This window comes from Notamacropus eugenii, chromosome 4 (assembly GCF_028372415.1).
Source record: "Notamacropus eugenii isolate mMacEug1 chromosome 4, mMacEug1.pri_v2, whole genome shotgun sequence".
NCBI classification, from domain to species: Eukaryota; Metazoa; Chordata; class Mammalia; order Diprotodontia; family Macropodidae; genus Notamacropus; species Notamacropus eugenii.
This window is the reverse complement of record NC_092875.1, coordinates 269,512,440-269,526,211: the sequence shown is the minus strand read 5'-3', so window position 1 is coordinate 269,526,211 and position 13,772 is coordinate 269,512,440.

Below are 13,772 nucleotides of genomic sequence, written 5' to 3'. Positions count from 1 at the left end.
TTTTTGGAATTCAAAATCTTATAAAAAATGAATGTTGAAAATTATCCTTATGTGTAATTGGAAAAAATAAAATACTGTTTACATAAAAAAGATAAGTGTCAAACTGGAGTCTGCAAACTTGTTTTTAAAAAACTTGTTTTAAACTCTGATGTGCCACATCACACCTATCAGATTGGCTAACATGACAAAACAGGAGAATGATAAATGTTGGAGAAGATGTGGGAGAGTTGGAACACTAATTCATTGTTGGTGGAGCTGAAATGAAACCATTCTGGGGAGAAATTTGGAACTATCCTCAAAGAGCTATAAAAATGTACATATCCTTTGACCTAGCAATACTGGGCTTCTAGAGTTGTATCCCAAAGAGATCATAAAAATGTGAAAAGATACCACATGTACAAAAATATTTATAGCAACCTTTTTGTGGTGATCAAGAAGTGGAAGTCTAGGAAATGCCCATCAATTGGGGAAGGGCTGAGCAAGTTGTGGTATATGAATGTAATGGAATACTATTGTGCTACAAGAAATGACAAACAGGAGGACTTCAGAAATACCTGGATAGACTTATATGAACTGATGCAGAGTGAAGTGAGCAGAACCAGGAGAACATCATACACAGTAACAGCTACAGTATAAGAGGACTGTTTTTGATAGACTTAGTCCCTCACAGCAGTGCAAAGACCTAAAACATTTCCAAAGGACTCTTGATGCAAAATGCCATCCACATCCAGAGAAAGAACTATAGAGTTGGAATGCAGAATGAAGCAGACTATTTTCTCTTTTGTTATATTTGGTTTTGTTTAGTTTTACTCATGCTTTCTCTCATTCGTTTTAATTCTTACATGCAACATGACTGATGTGAAAATGTGGGAAAAAGAAACTTGTTTTGAAATAATTGTATTTCAATATAATTGTTTTCCAATGGCAGGTGGTACAATGGATAGACCACTAGGCCTGGAGTCAGAAAGGCCTGAGTTCAAATCCAGGCTCAGTTATAAGATGTCTGATCCTGGGCAAGTCCCTTAACCTCTCTCACCTTCAGATTCCTTGATTGCAAATGGAGAAATAATAGTGCATACTTTGAAAAGTTGTTGTAAGGATTAATGAAATAATATTTTTAAAGCACTTAGCAGTGTCCAGCACATGGTTTGTGTTTAATAAATACTTATTGCCTTCCCCTTCCATTGTAATCCTATGTACTCAATTTTATGCTTTTAAAAACATTATGTTATGAAAACCCCAAGAAGAGATAGTATCCAGGAGGAGAGAGTGATCAACTGCATCATGTTACAGAGATCAAGAAGGATGGAGACTGAAAAAACACCATAAGATTACTGGTAAATTTAGAAGGAGTTTCAGTTGAGTGTGATAGATAGCTGGATAGGCAGAAAGATGGATAGACAGAGCATTTATTCAGTGCTTACTATGTGCCAGGCACTATGCTAGGAATAAAAATATAAGCAAACAAGATTGTCTCTGACCTCAAGAATCTTATATTCTAGTGAGAAAAGACAACAAAAAGGTGCTAGAAAAGGAAGAATGAGGGAAAAAAGAGGAAGGTACTTGAGTGAGATGAAGGTGAGGAGAGAGTCTATGTCAAGGAAAAGGCGAAAGCACATTTATCAGAGCCAAGGGACTACTGAGTCCAAGTTTCCTATAGGGTGGAGATGGTCAGTGTCAGGCAATAGAGTCATGGTAAGGAGACAGCCAGGAAGTGGCAAGAATAGAAGTCAGTTTCCAAAGTATTGAGAAGTGAGAGAAGGAAGCAACATATAAATATCTTTTTCAAGAAGTTTGGCAGTGAAAGGGAGGATATAGAGAGAGCCAATGGGGAGTCAACAGATAAAGGAAGATCAAAGATTAAAGAGGAGGAGGGATGATGGTTGGAAAATCATGTGCTAGGGAAGATGGGAAGGAGTGGGATCAAAGGTACAAACATTGACCAGAAGGACCATCTCTACATCAGAAACTCAAAGGAAGATAGAATGGGGTATGATGTCAAACGATGTAAAAAAAAGGTGAAGAGGGAGTGTATAACATATAGGTTCTCTAATTTCTCAGTATAGTATGGGTGTTTCACAAAGGGGTGTATATGGGCTGGTTTGAGGATTAAGGAGAGAAGGGAAGGTCTGAAACAGATATTGTGAGCAGTGCTACAGATGATTAATTCAGGAGGAGTAAAATGTTGCCTCACCTCAGTGAGGGCCCTATTGAGATTAGATAACATAATTTTTTAGTGGATGCAGTCAAAACATTTGTATGACTTCATCCAGCACTCTTAAGCCGAACGTGAGTAGGAAGAAATGAGACAGATGATGGGAGTAATCCAGGACTTAGGGCAGCTAGGTGGTACTGTAAATAGAGTGCCAGGTGTGGAGTCAGAAAGACTCATCTTCCTCAGTTCAAATTGGGACTCTGATGCCTACTAGCTGGGCAAGTCACTTAACCCTTTTTGCCTCAGTTTGCTCGTTTATAAAATTAGTGGGAGAAGGAAATGGCAAGTTACTCCAGTACCTTTGCCAAGAAAACCCCAAATGGGAGCATGAAGAGTAGGACATTTCTGAAGTTACTGAACAATAATCCAGGGCTTGTTTTTGGCTAGGCATAGCATAATAGGTCAAGGAGACATGGGTTTCTAGAGTGGAAGACAGCGTAAAGTTGAAATGTTTAATAGTAGGGTCTAGATTGGGAAGAGAGGAAAGTGAAGCACTCAGAGCATGAGCGACGACTTGGAAAACCATGTCAGGGTGGAATGACTGAAAGTTATTACGAGAATGAAGGCTAGATTTACAAGCAAAATTTCAGAATTCTTGATCATGATCAAAATTCTTGTTCATTAAGGGCGATTGAGGTCTCATGCAATTCCAAGATCTGTGATTCTCCAATTTATTATTCAGGTATTCATCATTACTTTAAATTACATGTTTGGTATCTTTTATTCTGGTTACAATATATCTTATGACATTTTGAATAACATTTTTCAAAATCACATTTGACCAAAAGTTATTACTTCAGGCCCTGGATAAATTATATTTTGTAGAAATATATAGAATTACATACAATAATTCTAGAAATATATGTTATATTTTATAGAAAAGATTTTTGTGTTCACAGAATCTAACAAATTTTAGATTTAGAATTGGAAAGCACCTCATAATTCATCCAGTCTGCTCCCCTAATTTTATAGATGAAGGAATTAAAACACAAAAAGATTAAATAATGTGCTCATTGTCACATAGACAATGAATGACAGAGCTAGGATTTGAACGCATATCCTCTGATAGTTAATCCAGCATTCTTTCCTGTGGACCAGGCAACCTCCTTTTCCTTCCTGTCAGTTTGCTCAATCTTATCAATCTCTCCTTTCAATGACAGAAAGGAAATTAAAGGCATTTCCGGTATTTTTGAGGATTATATTCTATTACTCCTCATTCAGTGTCTGTCCACCCCTAGGACTATAGTCTTTTTCATTTAAATAAAAAAGGAAGTGATTTTGCTCCTGGAATGGTTTAGACATTTTAGGTCACAATTCACACCAGCAACATATTTTTCAAAAGCTGAATGGAATCAGGAAAAGATCTAATGTTTTTTATACTATCACTAGAAGCATATGAAAAGATTTCCTACTATTCTGGTACACATCCCACAATTTCTTATAGAATTTAATTTTATAAAAGTCCATTCTGTCTTGGACAACATCCAAAAGAATTTGTTTCTTGAAACATTAAAAGGATTTTATTCTAAGCTCTTTGTGAAAATTTTTTTTTCATTTTTTGTACTAGTATTCCTGAACCCAGAACAGTGCCTAGCACTTAGTAGGTATATAGCAAATTCCTGTTTAATAAACTGATTGATTCACTGATAGGATAGTATTCCCCATAAAGTGGTCCCATAATTTAAACCTTAAAAGCACAGTAGTGTTAATGAATATGAAGAACACTAAACAATACTTTCTCTATATTTTCAATTTTTTTTATTTTGATGAATTAATTGTATTATCCATTCATTTATTCAACAAACTGTTAAGGCCTAACTCATCATGCTAGAATAAGAAGCTCAGCTAGAAATCTGCTAATGACAAGTTGTTCAGTGACCCTGAACCAGATTATAAAGCACATAAGAAAATGGACATATCAGAGCAGCTCAGTTCAAATAGAGAGTGGGCAGAAAGACCAAGCTGAGATAATAGAGTGAAGCTGAGGTTCGAAGATGATGCTGTTATACATGACTCAGCACACTGTGAACTATCAGGGTTCAAAGGCAATTGAGTCTTCAGATGCTTACAATGTAGCTTGAGCCTGGGAAACTGAACTCCAAAAAGAAAACAACAAAAAAAAAATCCCACTTGCTTGCTGTGACAGATGCAGGTGCTATTTTATCCCCATTTTACAGTAGAGGCAACTGAAGCAGACAGAGGTTAAGTGACTTGGCCAGGGTCACACATGTAGTAAGTGCCTGAGGCTGGATTTGAACTCAGTCTAGGCCCAACACTCTATCCATTGTGCCACCTAGCTGTCTAATGAGAGGTAGAAAGAGCAGTGAATTTGGAATCAGAGGCCCTGGATTCAAATTATGACTTATTTGAATTACCTTGGGCTGATCACTTCCCCTCTTTCACCCTCATTTAATTCACTAGTAAAATGATGGGGACGATTCTATTGATAAAGTATGCTACCAGTTTCAAGGGATACTTATGCAGCAGTGAACAAAAATGGGAGCTACTCAAATTGAAAGACAAATTTCTTCAAGGGGGAGATGTTACTAGATATCCTACCCCACCTTCCAGGTCAGTGGTGAATCAGGGTGCCCTGAGTAAGTTAACTCTTCCAGAGAATTTCTGAGAGGTAGCTTCTACTAACTAAAAAGACAGTTACCCCTAGGAAGAGGTCACACAGCAAACAGGAATGTACTAGCAAAGAGCAGATTCTACTGAGGGAAATCTCCATCCTCAGAGCAGGAGCCAACAGATCCCACTAAGAATGCTGTCGCTGCATTTGGAATTAGAAGACCCCAGTTCAGTCCCTGGCTTTTCCATTTATTAGTTGGGAGATCTTGAGAAAGTCAAACTTCTCTGAGCCTCTGTTTCCTTATCTGTATGGATAAATGAAGAGGCTAATACACATTTCCAGCCAGAAGAGAATTCAGAGGTCACTTAATTCAATCCTATAAAGTTTCCATATGAAGAAAAGAAGAGTCCTAGAGGCAAATTAACTTGCCCAATACAAGGCACAGGTTATATAGGTGGGAGAGTCAGGATCAATCCTGCTTCCTCCCCACCCCACCGCCTCACCTTCTCACTATACCCCACTGTCTCTAAAAAAAGGGGCTTTAGTTCATTCCAACTAAAAATCCTAGTGTCCTTTGATTACCACCCAGTCAACAAGCCTATATTCCCACAGCAGATAGTGAGTTCTGTGAGAAATATAGATGGTACTCATGTGCCCTAGAGGGGAAAAGGCAAGTTGGAAACTGTATAAGGTGGTCCCTTAAACTTAACCAGCAGTCTATTTCCCAAAGTCCACTCAAATATTTTAGTAAGTGCCAAATAATAGTACAGTCCCTGATATGTACATTGTGCTTTCAGGTTCACAAAGCATTTTATATATGCTATCTTCAGCCTGTAATAGTGCCTTATTTGTTAAGGGAGCTTAAGAGAGGCTTATTATATTTTTTTTGTTCAAGTATCTTACTGACTTTATACATTAATTTTATGAGGTAGGTGCTGTAGATATTATCCAAAGCTTATAAATGAGAATAATAGCTTACAAAGCATGAATGACTTGCCCAAGAACATACAGCTAGTAGCAGAGGTAAGATTTAAACTCAGGCCTCTCCAAATTCCACATCTAATTATAATGCTGCTCCACCACATCGCCATCATGCTTCTCCTGTGTGACCTACACTATATTAGGCTGTGTAGGGACAGAAGTACCTGCAGGAGCTAGTCTCTACCCTCTTAAATCTTATAGTCTGGTGAAGAGATAAGATACCAATCTAGAACTATAGTACAAAGCTTTATACAAAAAGTAAACAGTACAAATGAAAGAGCTCTGGACTTGAAATCAGAAGTTCTGAGTTCAAGTTCTTGCTATACCACTCATTAGTGAGGTGATCTTAGATAAGTCACCTAAATTTTCTGTGGTAAGACATGGACACAAATAGATATGAGAGCAGGATAGAATGTGGTAGAGACAAATGATGGGCCCAAATGAAATGATATAAGAAATATGAAAAAGTATAGTTCACATTCATCTAGGCTAAATAGGGAAGGCTTCACAAATGAGGGTACCACACACACTAGGTCTTCAAGGCAAAAAATTAAAAATTAAAAAGATTTACAAAGATGAAGATGTGGAGGGATTACATTCCAGGCAAGGCAAAAGTATTGGGAATATAGGATGAAAACAGCTCTTCTGCTTTGGCTAGATACAGGGGTGGGGAAACTGCAGCCTTGAGGCCACATTTGGCCCTTTAGGTCCTCAAGTGCCGCCCATTGACTGAATCCAAACTTCACAGAATAAAGTCCCTTAATAAAAGATTTTGTTCTGTAAAACCTGGACTCAGGCAAAAGACCTCACCCAAGAAACTAGAAGGCCACATGTGGCCTTGAGGGCACAGGTTCTCCACCCCTGGGCTGCCTAGAATATATAGTATGTGACAAGGAACAGAGTGAAATAAGAGTGCAAAGGTAAGATGGACCTAGGTGGCTGATGGTTTCAAATGCCAAGCTAAGAAGTTTCCATTTTATCCTGTAGGCAGTCACTGATCAGTTTTTAATTATGTTCCTCTTTGTTCTGACTGAGGAAGGAAAACCATTTTGAATCAGTTAAAATGTGATTCACCACTCATCACCTTTTTGTTTCCCTCAGTGGCCTTAGTATCACTAAGAAATAGCTCTTCACATACAATTTGTTTAGCATTTTGTGCCTAAGCCCCCATCACCTTGTGAATACACCTGAAAAACAAAGACATGTGACCACTGGTTTTGGTAAACTAAACTGTGGTGAGAGATCTGTAGAGGCTTAATATTTCATTTTTATTCTTACATGAAGAAATATATCACTACTATTAAGTGAAAGGATCTGGCTGTTAAAGGTGCAACAGATGTTAACGAAATTGGAGTGCATCCAAGTTCATTTTATCATGCTTATCAATCATTGGGGGCAGGGTATTGATTTAATGTCTTAATTCTTAATTTGACAAACAGAAATTAATTAACAGTTATGTCCCCTGGGATCTTCATCTTGTTATGTGCTTTATAATTGCAATTTTTATATCTTGGAAATACAAAATTGCTTCAGATAAAATAAATTGAGTTTAATCATTCTATTGTACTTATGTTCAAAATCAGAAATAAAGTGAATTAATGATATACAAAAGTAAGACAAAATAAAGAGAGAAATTAATAAAAATGATGGGAGATGAAAAGGGACAACTACTAGTTAGGTGTTCCAATTTCAGATCATGTAAAGAAAAGTAAAAATTTCCTAGACCTGGAAGAGTATAAATATAAGCTGTTCCATTAGGGGATTTGCAGTTTTGTTTCATAATCTTGAAAAATCTTGAAATGTCAACAACATGCTGATTGTGTACACTGCAAAGTTGTTATTATTTTATCTAATCTTAGGCCTTCATTGCAGTAAAGTATTCGTTTTACTCCTCTATAATAGATTCACCATCCCTCTCTCCACAGAGGCTGTTCCAAACCTGCTTGTCTCTTTTCAAGTCTCGACACCCCCTTCTCATACCTCACAACTTCAGTGTCACCCTTGACTTTTCACTCTTGCCTCTACATATTCAGTCAGTTGTCATCCTGCCATTTCTTTCTCCACAACATCTCGCTTATATGTCCCCTCCTTTCTACATAAATAGCAACTATCCAAGTTCAGGAATTCATCATCTCATCTAGACTTCTGTGAAAACCTTTTTTCTGCCTCAAGTCTTCTACCACTCCAATCCATCTACTACTCAACTGCCAAGGTTATTTTTTCTAAAATATAGGTATTACCATGTCACCCTACTACTCAATGAGTTCCGGTACCTTCCTATTATTAGGAACAAATTTAAATTTATCTGTTTGGCATTTGAAGCTGAATTAATAATTAACTTATGAAATTATGAAACAGGGGTAGGCTGCTACTTTGGGAACTCTCCAGAAAAGAACATGATTGACAGAGGGAAATGGAGTAGCAATCATGTTTTAATAAGGCACAGAGACAAGTAGCAAAAAGTAAAGAGGGATACAGAGGCAGACAGAGTGACTTGGGGACAGGAGAATGGGATGGTGAAGGCAGGCAACATGGGGATGAGAATGGAGAAATGGAGAGGCAGAGAGTATCACTCACATGACCATGAATTCAAGTTGGGAGCACTGGGAAGTGTGGATCCAATGGCAACTGAAGATTAGTCAGGGGCAAAAGTTTAAGGTATTATTTTTATATGTTTTTTCTGTCTGTGCCACTTTAGGGTTAGTTCATTAACATATCCAAATCATCTCAAAGTTATTGGCACCTTGTAATGTTCTGTTGGCCTAAAGCTGTGGAGATCTGGAATTTACATATCACAGGTTGAGAACCTGCACAAATAGCTCCTAGATATTTTCCCCTGATTCAGCACATATTACCAGGATATGAATTTTAGTTAAAATATGATACGATTTATAAATTGTGCTCCTTTTATCATTGGGATGGTCTATACATGACTTCCAGGTTACCCTTTGTAATCTTATTTCCTGCTATTGCTCCTTTATACTGACTCCTTTAATCCTATGAGGCATCACAACTATTCAGTGCTGATGGAGCCACACTGATTAGTGATAAGGACACAGTTCTAGAGAGATGGGCTGAACACTTCCATAGTATTCTCAACAGACCATCATCAATCAATGCTGAGGTCACTGACTGTTTACCTCAGGTTGAAGTCAATCCCCCTTAGCTGAACTTCCAACAGAAGAAGAGGTTTTGAGGGCCATTAGGCTCCTTTCATGTGGCAAAGCACCTAGTGCTGATTCTATTCCAGTTGAGATTTATAAGGTAGGGGGACCCTTGCTCACACAAAAATTGACTGAAAGTTTCCAGGTTATATGGCAAGAGGAGGTTATCTCCCAGGAGTTCAAGGATGCCTCCATTGTCCATCTCTATAAAGGTAAAAGGAATAGATTGTTCTGCAACAATCACAAAGGAGTCTGTCTCTTAGTCATTGCTGGCAAAATTCTTACTAGAGTTCTCCTTAATAGGCCGATCCTTCACCTGGAAGATGGTCATCTATCTGAGAGCCAGTATGGCTTCAGAAAGGGCCAAAGAACAGTCAATATGGTCTTTTCTGCCCGACAACTCCAGAAGAAATGCAAGGAGTGGAACAGAGATCTGTACACAACGTTTGTAGATCTGACCAAGGTCTTTGACACTGTTAGTCATGAGCGCTTATGGAAAATTATGTGAAAATTTGGTTGCCCAGAGAAGTTCATCAGTATTATATGTCAGTTTTATGATGGCATGTTTGCCTGGGTTCTGGATAGTGGACAATGCTCTTATGCCTTCGCAGTCATCAATGGAGTGAAACAAGAACTGTGTGCTTGCTCCCATGCTTTTTAGCATGATGTTTTCAGCCATGTTGTCAAATGCTTTCAATGAGGATGAACATGGCATAAAGGTCAACTACTGTACTGATGGTAAGTTCTTCAATTTGAAAAGGCTACAAGCCAAGACCAAAGTGGAGGGAGTGTTAATGCATGATTTTCTGTTTGCAGATGATTGTGCACTCAGTGCAGCCTCTGAAGCTGAGATGCAACAAAGGATGGATCAATTCTCTGCTGCCTGTGTTAATTTTGGCCTAATAATTAACACCAAGAAAACACAGGTGCTCCATCAGGTACCAACACACCATCCATATGTGAAACCATCAGTTACAACAAATGGAGAAGTTCTGAATGCTGTAGATAAGTTCACTTACCTTGGTAGTATACTTTCCAGGGATGTACACATTGACAATGAGGTTGACACATGCATTGCCAGAGCTAACTCAGTGTTTGGGAGGCTCCAAAGAAAAATTTGGGAGAGAAGAGGTATTAGACTGACTACCAAGCTGAAGGTCTATGTAGCCATTGTGCTGACCTCATTGTTTTATGTCTGTGAAACATGGAGAGTCTACCAGTGCCATGCCAGGAAACTGAATCAGTTCCATTTGATTTGTTTTAGAAAGATTCTGAGGATCACCTGGAAGGATAAGGTACCAGACACTGGAGTCCTTGCTCAAGTTGAACTGCCAGGCATTCAAGCTATGCTTCAGAGAGCACAATTCTGATGGACTGGCCACATTGTTCAAATGCAAACTATATGCTTGCCAAAAAGATTATTTTATAGAGAACTCATATGGGACAGGTGATCACATGGTGGTCAGAAGAAGTGATGCAAGGACACTCTCAAGATCTCTCTCAAGAACTTGGATTTGACTATGCAACATGGGAGACACTGGCACAGGACTGCTCAGCATGGCATACCCACATCAGAAAGGGTGCTGTGCTCTATGAACAAAGCAGAATTGAGACAGCACAAAGGAAAGAGAACAACCAACCAACCAACCAAACTTCATACTGGCTACCTATTAAATTTACTTTACTCTATTGACTGGAACAGGGAGGGTGTTCACAGGCACCAAAACAAGATATAATCTTAACACAGAAACTCCCTAAAAATTTCCTCCTTCTCACCCTCATGTTCTTATACTTCAATGTCCTCAACATTCTATAATATACCTACACTGTTCCACTTGCACTTCCTCAAAGGCAGTTTAAGTTATATAATGTCAACTGGGTCTCCTGCAGCAAGCCAATCTTTTTATACCTCCCTAATTGACTCACCACCCCACTCACCACAATGACTTTTGCAAACTTTTTCATCCCTCCTCAAATATACTATGGCTCCCCCTTCATCCTACCTTTTAGCTGAGAATCATCCCTCATATTTCACTGAAAAAAAAAAAAAGATGAGGCTGTTCACTGAAAGCTCCTTCTACTCCATTCTTCCTCCTCCTTATCTCACCTCATTCAAATGCCTTATGCCATTATCTCCTCCTTTATCCCTTTCTCACATAAAGAGTTGATTCTGGTCTTTGTCATGATGGATTCCTCTTCTATTATAAGTGATCTCATTTCATCAAGTTTTCTCCAGCAGATTGCCTCCTCTATCAGCCCCAACTCTCACTTATCCTCATATCTTTCCTTACAAGCTGCTTCTCTACTGCCTACAAACATACCAATATCTCTCATATCCTCAAAACAAAACCTCCCAAAACAAACAAATAAATGAATACCAACATGTGACCCATCATAGCAAACAGCACAGGTGTTATTTTATATCTTTGCTTCCTTTCATGGCTAAACTTTTTGAGAACGACGTCCAAAATCAGTTTTCACTTCCTTTCCTCTCATTCTCTTCTTAACTCTGTATAATCTGACTTCCACTCATCGCTCAACTGAAAGTGCTCTTTTTAAAGTTAACAGTGTTCTAATTGCCAAATGTAATGACCTTTCTCAGTCATCCTTCTTGACCTCTCTGCTTCACTTTAACACTGTTAAATACTCTCTTTTCCTTAAGATTCTCTTTGTGTTTTCAAGATGTTGCTCTTTCCTGGTTCTCCTTCTAGCTGTCTGATTGTTCCATATTATTCTCATTGACTTCACCTTCAACTAGGTCTCTGGGGCTCTATCCTGAGTCCTCTTCTCTTCTCCCTCTATGGTATTTCACTTTGGCTATATGGGGTGTTCAAGGAGGACTAGCATCTCTAGTATATGAGGGGTTGCCAAGTCCTTTTCAGGACTGTTCATCCACCTTTGGTGTCTCTCACCCAGCTCTCACCTGTGACTCCAAGAAGCTGTAGCATATGTGCAGCCACACCCTAGTAAAACTCCCTTGGCAGACAGGCTAAACCAGGCTGAGATAACTGACAGGCCTCAAACCCACTGGTGAGTTATGGGGATGTTTACCCAAAGCCTGTAAAGACTTCCCTTGGCGGAATGGATGAATGAGAACAATATGTTCTAATGGTCACAAAGGCAGCTGAAGCAGGTACCATGAATCACTTAGAGGTTGGTCAGATGTAGGAGATGTCAAGGTCAGTCACTGCATCTCAGGCCATTACCAGTCATCTCAGCTTTTGTCTTGCCACTAGACTTTGATGACTCTAGAAAAGAGAGTCAAGATGATGATTTTGTACAACTCTGACTCACTTAAATCTAATTTACACACAAGTCAACACCACATGATATCTTAGGTCCTCTTGGAAAACAAAGAACAAACAACAACACAGTATTTTATCTGATTAAATCTGTCATAGATCCAGTTATCATCTCTATGCAGATGATTCTCAAATCTACTTATCCAGCAAATCACCTCTCTCCTGCCCTCCAGTCTCACATCTCCAATTGCCTATTGGACATTTCTAGTTGGATGTCCTCTAGACATCTTATATTCAACATGTACAAAACTGAAATCAATAGTTCTCCCCCAAAATTTCCCCCGCTTGGTAATTTTCTAATTACTGCTGAGGGCATCATTGTTTTCTTAGTCATACAGATTCACAACCTAGAGGTCATCTTTGATTCTTCACTCTCCCTAACCACCTCACATATCCAACTGTTACCAAGTCTTGTTGATTCCATCTTTGCAATATTGCTTGTATATACTCCCTCCTCACCTTTGACACTGATACCACCCTGATAAGACCCTCACCACTTCATGCATGGATGATTGCAATAGCCTTCTGGTTAGTCTTCCTGTCTCGTCTCTTTCTACTCCAGCTTATCCTCTAATTAGCTATTAAACTCATTTTTACTGAAGTGCAGGCCTGGTCATGTTACCCCTCCCCCTAACCGGTCAATAAGCTCCAGTAGCTCCCTATTACCTTCATGATCATATATAAAACCTTTTGTTTGGAATTCAAAGTCTTTCATAGGGTGGGAGTGGGGATGAAGGAAGAGGGTAGGAAGGAAAAGAAAGTGCCAAAATAACAGACTAATAAAAAGTACCACTCTGAACCAATAAAGCTTTCCAAGTGACTGATAGGGGCTAAATCTAGCAGCAGTCTACTCTTGCTCACACCCAAACCCAGGTCAGGAACTTGCAGAGCTCAGGCCAGGGAAGGGATTAGAATCATACTTGCTTTGGATCATACTACTCTGGGACAACTGAAAACTGGCAAGTCCTCAGCTTGACCCCGGAATTTTAGAATAACATGACATTCAATATCCCAAGAAAGCAGCAATAGAACCAGCCTGGACCTTTCTTCCAGAAGTGCCACAGACTCCAGCTCTGATATCAAATCTAAAATCAGGAAGTAGGCTGGAAGAATGGACAAAAAAAAAGAACTCCACGAGAAAGTGCTATTCTGGTGTTGGGGAAGCTGTTGACACAAATCCAAATGAAAAGAATGACTCCAAACAACTATAAGCAAAGCCTCAGAAAAGCAGAGCCTGGGCAAAAAAATAAAAATAAAAATCTCACTAGAATTGTTGAAAGAAAGGAAGCAAGAGTTTAAAAAAGTTTAAAATGTTCATTATAAATTAAATAAGGGCACTTCAGGAAAATTAATGAGAGCTCTGGAAGAAAGAATTCGAATGAACAGCTTGGCACAAGTGGTACAAAATCTTGCCTAAGTAACTAACACCATGAAAATTAGAATGGACCAAATAGAAGCTAATAACTCCATGAGATAACAAGAAATAATAAAGTCCAAAGACTGAAAAAAAATAAAATTTAAGGTACCTCATAACATAA